A 12,714-nucleotide genomic window follows, 5' to 3' on the forward strand; every position below is an offset into this window, starting at 1 on the left:
TTAATTGCAAAGTTATCATGGAATAATATGAGATCTAGAGTATAGGTGACTGAACAAAAACTTCACAATCAGAGTCCTAAGAGGAGCATGAACAGAATAAGAATACAAAAGCTTTACCAAAACTCTGCAAATCTCACAGAGATTTTATCACCAAAAAGATAAAGCAACATTGCTGGGACATTATGTGGAAATTTTTTGGAATTCTGAATTCAGAAATTTCAACTCTTAACTAAAAATTTCCTGCATCTCAACCCTGTAAAATCCAGCCTTAAGGCTGTTATGTTATGTAATATAAAACAAAACAGCAGTGGAAGTGGACAATATTTCAATCCTCAACAATCCAAACTTCTAAGCAATCCAAAAAGAAAAGATACTGAAGTGTGCTAATAAGTTTCATTATTTACTGTTAGTCTTTGAAGCATCGGAGGTGTTCTAGTCTCGAAACTTTGTGGAGAGATTAAAACACGAGTTCTCCATAATCCAGAAATTGTTTTTGGAAATTTCCTGGAAGTGTCTCAATTAGATTATTTGTCTATTTTTAAATATTTCGTAAGTCTGAACTTAGGAAAAGATGTCAATGAATCAGTTTTAATTGAAAAAGGTATGAATCATCAGGAAACTCACACGGATCAATCCAGAAATGATCTCAGGCTTCAGCCATTGATTATGTTTTAATGTTGGTCTTTGAAGTCTCAACTGAAAATTATAAGAAGAGGTCGATGGGTAGATGGAGAACTGTTAATCTTAGGTTAACACGTTCTTTGCTTAGGACAGTTACTTCAAAGATCCATATAGCCCATTTTACAGTCCACAATATTTCCATTAGCAATAAATAATGTTGACAGTAACTCACGAAAGAACATAAATGAAAAATGTCGAAGACAGGCCAAGACAAGAGAACACAAGAATATGGCTCAAGCCAGGGAAAAACCCCAAGATGGGGAAACCCTTGATCAATTTTTCTTATTATTAATGTCAAATGTCCAGCAGAGAGAGGGAGTACAATAATACTAGGTCAAGATTGACTTGCTAATTAGGAGATGCACTATTCTGACCTCAATCATAGATGTACTTCTGAAGCTGACAATATATACCTTCTTAGGCTGGTGACATACTGTAGAAGAAGCTTGGACTGGTTAGGGCTACTTCCAGTTTATCTAGGAGCTGCCATAATCTGACCAGTTAGGTCGATCATCCAACTAGCATTCAAGGCTACATAAATACATCAGATCTTAGGTTGTAGAATATTGTTGTTGCTAGCTGCTCCTGGTTAGAGCATGTGGCACACTGCTTCATATTCACCCAAACAGCCTTCTACAGCTACGGCTCTCCTCCAAGACAGTCAGTCATCTATCAGCTACAAGACAGGGCTTAGTCCAGCCCCCAAACACACCTTGATGCCAATCTGCCTTCACCAAAACAGGTCTGCAGTTTACTTGGGCAAGTATTTACCCTCATGGACCATTGTTCAACAACATAATGTCTGTGGCCTGCCTGAGAGGAACTTCTGAAGGTACGGCCTACCTAAGAGAGGGTTTTCACATCATAAGAAATATATCTAACCAACCCAGCTCTGCCCTTATGCCTCGGTCAACCCCAGGGATAACTCGGACCTGTAATGGAAGATAAACATGCTCAGAGCAGTTCCTACATAAGCCTAGACTTGCCTCTAAGAAGCTCGGCCTTCTGTCTAGGAGACTCAGCCCATCAAACAACCCTGCACAAACATCAACCAATCCCTTCTTCCTTCACTGGAGACACCTTCCTTCTGCGGTCATTTCAGAGAGAAGCAAATGTGTGATTGATGTGTCCAAATGAGGATGAAGGACACCTATATATATAACAATTTGTCCTTATGGAGGTGAAGTCGACTTTGACAGTTGGAGGCAAATTTGAATTTCAAATTTTCAATTTTCCCACCTTAATAAAGTTATGACTTGTAGAATTTCTTTTAAATAAATAAATATTTTTCCTTATCCAAATTCTGTGTTCTTTAGGTCAATTTTGGTCCTCTCGAAAACAGAAATTCAATGCCACAATTATCTTCCTCAAAGGAGCTGTCCAAAGTGGGATTTGTTCCTAGTTTCCAATTTTGACAAGCACACACTAGTGCAGATACTCAGTTGCCCAGGCAGTTCGATTTTTTTCAGTAGCAGAGATCCAGTAGAAAAGATTGAGCCAGAGGGTGAATAGCAGGTGGATGTCTTCTAGATTCGGAAGAGGCAGTGAGAGAGAGTGTGAAATTCCCAAAGGATCTGCACAAGAACTATGCAGGCATAACAGCAGAACATTTCGATCTAGTTGGAGGAGCTAGTGATTCAGGAGCTGGAGGCCGGGATTTTGGTCAAATGAGCTAATGAGTCAGTTCCAGAGCCAAAGAGAGACAAAGTTGTGGATTTCAGAGTTTTCTGGAGGCAGCTATAGCAGAGCCTGCGCAAGCTCTACGCAGGGTTTGACACAGAAGGATTTGCATGTGGCCGGGGAAGCAGATCCAAGGATGGAAATTTGTTGTGGGGTGAGGAATAATTTTGCCAATGTTTTTCTTAGGTTGGATTGTTAGTAGAGCATCCAATTTATTGTACTCAGATGTTTGCTGCTGCATAATAAAAATAAACCCTCATACTGCTGCACCGGTTTTCCCACATTGAGTTTTTCAGGGGACATTTGTCCAAAAATAACTATGTCAATTTTTATGTGTGCTAGCATATTTCTCAGTGTCCAATGCTATTACTTTCCACAATATTTTTGTCAAGGTTGCAGTGTGTTTATTTTGTTGTTACCGTAACAATAAACAACTAATTTAATTAACAGTTAGAAGAAATAATCCCAGTCACTGCAATAAAATTTCGTAGCGAAATTTTCTCAGCTGCAAAATAATTTCGTAGTGCGAATTTTTCACATTTATAATAATAAATACAACAATAAAATAACATTTATATTCTCCAATAACAATGTTAAATCACTTAACATAATTGCCCTTTACTTATGTCAATGCAGCAAAATATATATAGTTGTAAATTATAAATCATGAAGAACAAAGATTGTTGAAAATTAAATCTACAATTTACACAAGTATTGGACAGCTGAAAACTTTATTAATATGCATAAGATGGTTGTACATACCATAGCCTTATCACAATGTTAGTACAATCCACTAGCTCTCCAAAACCTTAGTTCAATCGCAGATCTTCAACATGCATGAATCACTCAAACAAGTCCTCCAAGGCAAGACATCTCCTTCTCTTCTCCTTCTTCACCAAATACAGCCTAGGGTTTCATATCAAGAGTCAAAACCTTGATATTAATACTCCAAGGGATGAAACCTAATGCTAGACTTCAAGATGCTCCAAGAAGATCAAGAAACCCTGACAACTCTAAGAGAGAGATTGAAAAACCAAGTACAAACAAAAACCTAAAAGAGAGAAGACGGCTAGTATGCACCACTTGATCACGTCTCTAACACTAGTGATAAGCATAACGAGTTTTATGAATATGATGATCATCTCCAACGTCTTCTTCTTCACAAGAGTAAACCCTAGTTACATGAGCTACCTCCAACAAAGATGTCCTCCTCCCATGTATAACTTCTCCTAGGATTTCCTCATGAACCTTAGCAATCACTCCAAGAAGACAAGTACAAAGAGAAGAGTATGATGATGATAATAAGAAAGGATTCTCTCCTTCAAAAGAGAAGAGTACGATGATAATCATAAGAAAGCACTCTATCCTTTCTCTATATATATGGGAAGTAAGGGAGGTCAACAACATTATGTGGGCCCATACCTTACAAGCAACCTACAATAAACACGTCGGCTCACACAATTGAAGCACTACACTCCAAGGGTACACATGTCATGCTCCAAGGTGGTCATACACAATAAAGGTTCCAAGATGATATAGCTACACAAGGTGTGTCAACACCCCTCCATCACAAGCTCATACAAACTCCATTACTCCTTTTAAGCCATGTACTCCACTGGGTCCACTCCTCTTGCATGAACATTACCACAACCTAAGCATCACCGAGCCAACTCAAAGCCTCCATATAGTAATCCAAGCTACCCCATGCTATCTAGGGCTTGATGCCCTCCTCCAATACACACACTACTCCACCTCCTAAGTAGGGCATTCTCCAAGCAAGTGAACCTCTCCATATGGCCATCATGAAGGACATCCACCAAGTTGCTAAGAGAACTTCAATGCCCTAGGGAATAATGCCAAGCAAGTGCCCAACGTTAAGTAATCATTAAGGAAGCTATGTGCAATGTACATTTTCATCTTGGACCATCCAAGAGATGAACATACACCATGTACCCCAAATATCATGAAACACCACCAAACATGGTGTAAACCCTTACAGAGTAACCCGGAATCTAACACAATACAAAAGAAAATAGTATAACCTCTAAACTGCAAACGGATTTCATGCCACGTTCTTCCATAATGACGTATTCAAACACAAAAGCAACCATTCTTTATATCAGCTCGAACTTCCAACAACCCTCTAGATACAAGTTCTCTCTTTCATGTGTCCAAAAACTATAGTTAATAGTGCAGTTTGCCCGAGGTAATTAAAATGTCACTTTCAAGCAAAGTTACCATATACAAATTTAGATCCAGATTTGGAAAACTCCTATTGGAAAAAGTCAATTCAAAAAAATATGGAAGTATACATCTCACTAATTTATCTATATATATGTGCACGCGCGCAAATCATTCGAAAATTTTAAAAATCTACATTTTTTCTAAAATGACACTACTGAAATGTATATAGTTAATGAACTCTGTAATGAGGAATATTATGGCCTAGCTTAGCAAACTCTCAAAAGCAAACCAACATGTTCTATTTTTTAATCATGTAAAGGGCTTCTGTATAACGTGGGTAAATACAGCTGAATAAAATTATTGGCTGAATTTCAGTAGAGAAAGGCTTGATTCAGCCAAATTCTGCTACTTTGCTTTCAAGCAGACAAAACAAGGATAATTTCCTCTTTGAATGATATGCTCCAACTCTAGATCTAAACAGTGCTCACAATGAATGCCTTTGGTAACATCGCTTATAAAAAGCAATGTTCCCGTTTTCATTGTGAGGTATCGTGGACAAATTCTCTTCCATCTCATGTAGTAGAATAAAATCAAGACTTCACACACTACACAGAGAGCACTCAGGATAGAATGACTTTTGACAGCCAAAGCATGCCCTCAAAGATGAAACAAAACTGAAATCAAGTCAAGTTCGGAAACTACTAAGCAACCAAACAAATGACGTCCATGATCCTACTGAGATTAAGTCAGGTTTGTGATAGAAATCTGCCCACCAAAAAAAAACCAGAAATGATAAATATGACACACTGAGAAGATGTGAAGACCGATAAGTGAGCTTGGAATCTAGATGTAGGCTTTACAGTTTACAACGTAGAAGGAAAAATAAGCATTACTCAATGATTCATATTTGAGCTAAATACAGGTTAACTACAAAATGAGATCTGAAACTCAGATTTGCAGTTTCAGATCCAAAAACTTCATGGAAAATATGCTCCACAACAATCTGATTATGCTCCTTATCTACCCAATGCCACTCAGCTTTCCAAGAAGTTCCAGCATCCAACTGGGCCGATGTCGCAGCAATGCCCACTGAAAATTGCACCAAAACTGTGTGTTTTGGGGCCCCATGTAACAACAAAGGACACGTAGAGGCTCCCAACCTATCAAAGATCATGTGGGTGCTCCTTGACAGGAAGGGAACCTCTACACATTCCTGGCCATGCAGAATGCCTTCTGCACCAAATCTGGAGCAGCCCGTCCCATGGTCAAACACTCCCAGAACCACTCCCACTATTTTCAAATGTTTCATACATGTTCCAAAGCCCTCAATAACATGGAAATGGTGGGGATGAGTTTCCCACTAGCAAAGAACAGTTTTAATCAATGTTTCCAGGACACTAGAGCAAGGGGGCAGGGAAATGCACATTGGGAATGAGTGGGCACACTGCTAAGATGAACAAAGTTTGTTCTCACACCAAACATTCAAAATGTCTGAAAGATAAAGAAATCCATGTGGACTGTTGACCACACTTTGTCAACATCCGAGACAGCAGTGAACAAGGAAGTGGAGAAAAATTTTCAAAGTCATCAATCAGCCTGAATTTCATCACTGTAAGCCCAATTTCTGCAGTTTATTGTAAATGATACTAGTATGACCATTCAATTATGTAACACCTACGTAAGCCTCTGATATTGGCAAAGGATTTCATCCTAGGGAGTTTTTTAACCTCCCCGAATTATGTGTGTTTGTAAATACACATAATCGGCAGAGTTTTCCTTTCAACTATAACCCCAAAGCTAGGGTGGAATTCGTTGACAAGGTCTTAGGTGAGCACTAGTGTTTATAAAGTCTATTGTAAAGTGTGTTTAGAAATAATCCTAGTGCACAGTTCCTCGTAATCAGAACACCATGGCTAAATTGTTTTATTATAAGCACACTTGGTTTCATACTAGATCATATTGTGTCGCATAATTGGGTAATGTCTCTAGGGTTTGGTCTAAATGTGTATTTCCCCTTCTAAGAGTTGAATTAATTGTAATATTTTGATGTAAAAATTATTTTTGTGCATGGTCCCTCGCAATCAGACACCATGGCTAAAATATTTGAGGGTGGAAAAATAATTAAATACCCTCTAGTGTCAATTAATTAATTCTTTTGGCAAAATTGAATAAAAATCCTAAGCCTGAAAATTAATTAATTTAGAGTCAAAAAATAATTATAGAGAAATTAATTTCTCTCCAAGGGGAAAATTCAAAAATCGTCTGTCAAAAAGAAGTCAATTTTTGAAGGTCCTCCACCAGGGGAGGTATCATTAATATATCATCTGCTATCTTTCCCTAGGTTTCTATCCACAACTTACACTAGAGACTAGCATTAGGGGAATTTTAGGGTCTAAAATGGGCCTCCTAAAAAAATGTACAACCAAAATAAACTTTATAAGGACCAATAGGATTCAAGATGATGATGTCAACCATGGGGGATGATTCACCATTTTTGGAGTAAAAAGGTAAATAGTTTAAAAAATAATAAAATAACAAAATAACAAAACTACTTCTTCAATTCGTATTTTCAACTTATCTCCCTAAGGTTTTACTCAAATTTCGAGCGAGAGTCCTCGTTGGACGCAAAACTTGATTTCTCATCCAAGGAGTAACCATGTTGCATACTTCCGATGAACCCTACTACATGAAAAATGAGAAATACGTTAAAAACGTGATTGGAATCATATTATGCATCCAACGAGTGTTTTTGCTCGAAATTTGAGTAAACCCATAGGGAGATAAGCTGAAAATACGAGCTGAAAAGTAGTTTTTTATTTTTTCCCTCTAAAATTTGATGATGTAATGTAATATTATTTTATTATTTCCACTATTATTTTATAATTTCCTTAGGAGGCCGATTTTAGACCTCAAAAGTCCCTTAATGTTTCAAAACAACTGAGAGGAAGGATTCATTTAGATAGGCATCTAACTTAACATTTATCGAGACTTTGCACTTCACTTAGTTTTAGGTGTGGCATTTCACATAGGATAGTAAGCATCCTAAGTAGCAATTGTTCATCCGGTAACCAAATTTATATTAAGCAAGTAATTTTGACTCCATAATGCACTGGTCTCTCTAATAATTGAACATGCTAATCATAATTAACCAAGTTGTTAGGCCATTCAGTTGTGTCTCCCTGACTTTTCAGTTGTCGATAAGTCTCTCATCCTCACATTTCATAGGGACTACCCCCATAGTCTGTTGTAGAGAGACAGCTAGAACGAAGAGGGCGGGGATCAGAGTGATAGTCCCCGTCTCGAGCATTGTTGCATCTTTCCTATACAATTGGGGCGACAACATGGACAGTATATAAAATGTATATAAAAAATTGATAGTAGAAAATATGATGATCTAAGTAACAGGACACCTCCAAGCAAGGTTCGTGTCTTGTATCCTACATGTATGACACCAATACGTGAGGACACGTGTCTTGTTCGCAGGACACCTTCCAAACACATGCCCTCATTGGGTCCCCCATAAAAAAGGCTTGCACCCCATAAAAACACATTTTCCTTTTCATTTGAGCTCATTTCACTCAACGGATTGGAGGTGTTAGACATTTTGGAGTGTAGTTGAAGGTTATTGTATAGTGTTAGAAGGGATTCCAAGACCTGTGCAAGTGGATTTGTCCACCAATCTTCAAGTTTTTTCCTACAACAGTCTATTGTCTTCCTCATTTCACAAAAATCATGGCTCAATCATCAAGGGCGGCTAGAGAAAGTTAAAAGAAAGGGAGGAATGACCCCAACAATGTTGTCCCCCATTTTTTATTTTCTTCAGGGTCTGTTAGTGCTTCATATGCTTGAAGTGGGGCTGCAATGGTAGCTTCAAATGCTGAAAAAACATTGTTTTAGCAAGACAACAAATTAAAGAGCAAAAGTTGTATGATTGAATTTGTAGCATTATCATGTAATATTCTAAATGTTTTTAGTTTCTAAATTCTAAACAAAATCGAGTCTTTGTCCAGATTTCATTTTTGTATGTGTAATTTACTAATTTGTTCTATTTTTTAATATATAAAGAAATTTGTGTGTGTAATGTGTCCTCTGTGTCTTGTTTAGGGTCACCATGTCTTGTATCGGACACCCTTATTTTTGTTTCCTCTTCGTCTAATGGCATCGTATCATTTGACTTAGATGATGATTGATTGTACAATGATGAGCTCTATATAAATATTCGACAGAAGTGCCCTCTCATTTAAAAGTCATATCTTTTAAGTTGACACATCTCCTTTCTTGTGTCTCTACATTGTTTCTTTATTATATTATTATTATTATTATTATTCATAACATTGTCTTCCCTTGTAGAAATGTTTTGCTCTCAAAGCATATTGATGAAAAGGCTTGAGGTCTTCTTTTTGTCTTGTAATGTCTTCGTATTTTTCTCAACTCTTGGAGTTGTCATCTTCAATGATACAATACAATATGAACCAAGTGCTAAGAAAAATTGTCAAACCAAAAAATGGTCGAACCATCCTAATTCGATCCTCTATGGAATGTTGTGCTTATAGACTTCCCATGATGAATTGTTATCGTGAGACTTAATAATATTGATATCAATATTCTTCAAAAGATATTTTAATTATTTTCCTTCTTATTGATGTTGATATCCTTACTAGTTAATGTACTACTCTTGTGATTAGAATGTCAATAAGGAGTTTGATTTTCACTTATCATACTTGTAATGTTTTCTCGGCTTACTTAAGGTAAATGATTTTCTTCACACACTGAATTTTCAATTGGAATTCCCATTGATTGTGCTGCAACATCCAAGTATGTCTTCACTTCAATTGGATTGGGATCCTTTTGAATCATGATATTATTTAGATCAGTATTTGTTCCTTTTTCTTCAACTTGAATTTTCACATCTGAAGATTTCAATGCTTCCCTTTTGATTAGTTGTTGTACTTTGTTTTCTAGCGACTTCATAACTACTTTAAGTTTCTTAATTTGTGGAAGTAAATTTTGATTTGATGTCGAAGAGGTGAAAGTTCTTCAACTTCTTATTCATCTATTTTATTTTTAATCTTTTGATGCTCATTTTTCTCATTTTTTAATGTTTTAATTTCTTCAAACACTTTTGATTAAGGTCCTTTAAGTGAGAATTTTATTCATCCTATTCTGATATGCTTTCATTGAGTTTCTTCTTGAGATCTTCATCTTCTTATTTTAATTTCTACTTCATAGCCTTACACTTTTTGAATTGTGTCAGTAATTTCTCACTGTGATCTTTTAAGCGAGAAATTTCTTTGTTTCTATCCATGATAACTCCATTAAATTCTTTTTGCATTTTTTATACTGGTTTCTAACTTTCCTGATTGATTACTTTTGATATATTGTTCACATCTTTGGATGAAGGTACTATCGAATTACCTTCACTGTAATGTCCTGAAGTGTCACCTTCTTCTTCTTATCAAGAAAAGTCAAAAGCTTTTTATATGTTTAATATGAAGGTACCCAATTTTTCAAACCAAGGTAAACCGAGAATTATGTCAATTTTTTCTTCAAGCAAAGTTACGACACTGAATTTGTTGAAAATAGTAGCGAGTAAGGTCTTCTTTGACTTGTGCATTGGTGAAAGGGACCATAAGCGATCTTTCTTTAGCATGCAAAAGTTCCTATAAGTTAAGACGAGTTCATGAAGCAGTTTAACTCATGCGAATAGTTGGAGGCTCAATTTGTTTGTCTCCTAGTGCGAGTTAGATTTGGAAAAGGACAAGTGACAAGTCTCAATGGTTATTTGTGGCTAGGACAAGTTGCAAGAGTCGGTTAGACTTAGTTAACCAGTCAATCACAAGTTGGAGTTCCAAAAATAAATTTTCCAAATATAAATAGTTCGAATTGCTTATAAGGAGGACAAAGGAACATTGTTGGATCATTATTTTGCACAATATTGTGTGACTAGAGACTTCTAGCAAGGAGAGTGTGTGAGGAGAATCCCATGTGCAGGATTGAAGGGAGGAATTCTTGAAAATTTGAGCAAGGAAATAGGGAGAATTCCCTATAAGATAGGATCCACTATTGCATTCCTACACTAAGAAATAGGGCTCAAGCTGTGCAAGGATTCAAAGAGAAAATCAAGGCTACAAGCAAGGTGTTTCAAGCTTATGTAAAGCAGGGTTAACAAGTGTGTTGTCTATTGAAACAAGATTGTTTTGTAAGAGATCTATTGCTCAAACTCCTTCAATAAAATTCTCAAGAAATGAAGTGGGTTTTCCAAGTTGGGTTCCCAGGAAAAATTGTATTGTGTTCTTGCGTGGTTGTGTTCTTTATCTCTACATATTCTTTTTTTTTTGCAGCTTTTCTATGGTAGAGAGATTTTCTGTCTTAATGAAAAAAACCTAGTGTTCATATTTTTCATTATAGCAGTTTCAAAATTTCAAGGATTTTCTACATGGTATCAAAGTAGAGATCAGTATAAAGACCAACACCAGACTGATCGGTTAGTGAAGAGTGCAGTTCAATCAATAAGGCTAGTGCTAAAGTTTTGAAGAGAGTTTTTTTTAGGCCGGGAAGAATATTTACGGGCAATTTTTTTTCGTGAAAAGAAAAAAAGAAACGTAAAAAAATTATAAGAAAAGTAAAGGGTCGATTTTTTTACTGAGAAAAAAATAAAAATAAATAAATAAGGGTCAAAGGTTCGTGGGTGGCCGACCAACCGTCGAGCCATCCAAAAGCCAACCACAGCCGCAGCACCCGATAGCTAAACCAAACACAAAGTAGATTAGGTTGTAGGCATAGCAGTGGAGATCAACAAGCATCAAAGGAGCCATCGCACGTGGAGTTTAGACACACTGCAGGCATTGGGCACTAGAAAGTGCAGCCAATCAAAGACAGTAGTTGTTTCGCAGTGGTGTCGAGCAGTCGTGTTCGATAGGGAATCAGCGATCAAAGCAACCTACCCAACCACAAAAGGAGAAAGTTGAGGTGGGGTTGTAGTGGTCGATAGCTACCTGTCGGCACCACCCAGCCATCGTGAACAAAAATCAATTGATAGATGCACAAAAAAAAAGTCACACGTTGGTTGGCAAGGTAGCAAAAGTCTTAGGTCACCTGTAGATCGCACAGTCGAGGAACGTGATATCACTTCTCCAAATCTCCAAGGCTGAGGAAGAGTCCAGTTGAGTTAACCACAGACCAATCTTTTGACTTGGTAGCTAGCCTTACCAAGCTGGAGAGGGCTCTCTCCAAAGGATCACATCCCAAAAGGGTTGGATAGATTAGGGTTTTAGGCTAGATATAGTAGCTCAGGGTTTTGATTTGATTTGATTGGGGTAGTCACAGATGACTGAATTAGGTCAGAGAGTGAACTAGGTCAGGGCAAAAGAAAATCAGAATTGTAAACATCTGATGGGGCAAGGTAGGCAAGTACTTTAACACTTTGTAGTATATTGATCAAATGGTTTAGACTGATGAGGTGCTAAAAAGAGCATGAAAATCATGAATTCTTTTTAAATTGAAGAAATTAAACAAATTACGATGATTTTCCCAAAATAGAGCATAGAAGATGTATTCTGCTTATCACACCTTGAAATCAAACATATCTAGAAGTGAAATGGATCATCGAAGATACAAAACATTCACACATGTAATATTCCTAATTAGCCATGGCTAATTGGAATATTCGATTTTGCCCAATTTTGCCTTCTATAGTTAGTTATAAATAAAAAAAAGTGAGGAAGGGGGGACATAACTCACTTTATGAATAAAGTCACTCCCTAGTAGCAAAACGTTGTAACTTAAAAGGGGAGCCAAGGGGGCCCAAGGACCACGTAGAGAAGGGGCCCACACAGACACTTGGAGGGACTGCGCAGATGGAGAAGGAACACGTGGCAAGAGAGAGGCTACGTTGGAGGAGGTGGGCCTTAGGGTTTTGAGAGAGGCCAACGCTATAAAGGAGAGAGGAGCCTTCTCATTTTGATTATTCGATTATGTTGCATTTGAGCTAGTTATTTCGACTTAGAGCACGCTGGCTGTTTAGCCTGTCTGCAACACTATTTAGTGCATCAAGTGTCTCTGTTCAGAGATCTCACCCTTAGCCCTGGGGGACTTCGAGTGCCTGCTCGGGCAAAGTAGTTTCATCAGTATTTTGCAAGAGGAGCGATCTTTGGAGTTGAGGAGGAGCTG

At 37.3% G+C, this 12,714-nt stretch overlaps 1 protein-coding gene across 2 annotated transcripts in view; it reads right to left on the minus strand.

Moving 5' to 3' along the window:
* Positions 1-12,714, minus strand: part of ABCI20 (non-intrinsic ABC protein 9) — a 92,564-nt gene that overhangs the window by 1,093 nt on the left and 78,757 nt on the right. The window lies entirely within an intron of this gene.

The sequence above is a fragment of the Pinus tabuliformis genome, chromosome 7, assembly GCF_031772625.1.
Source record: "Pinus tabuliformis cultivar Carrire ecotype Pingquan chromosome 7, CPIR1, whole genome shotgun sequence".
Taxonomy (NCBI): Eukaryota; Viridiplantae; Streptophyta; class Pinopsida; order Pinales; family Pinaceae; genus Pinus; species Pinus tabuliformis.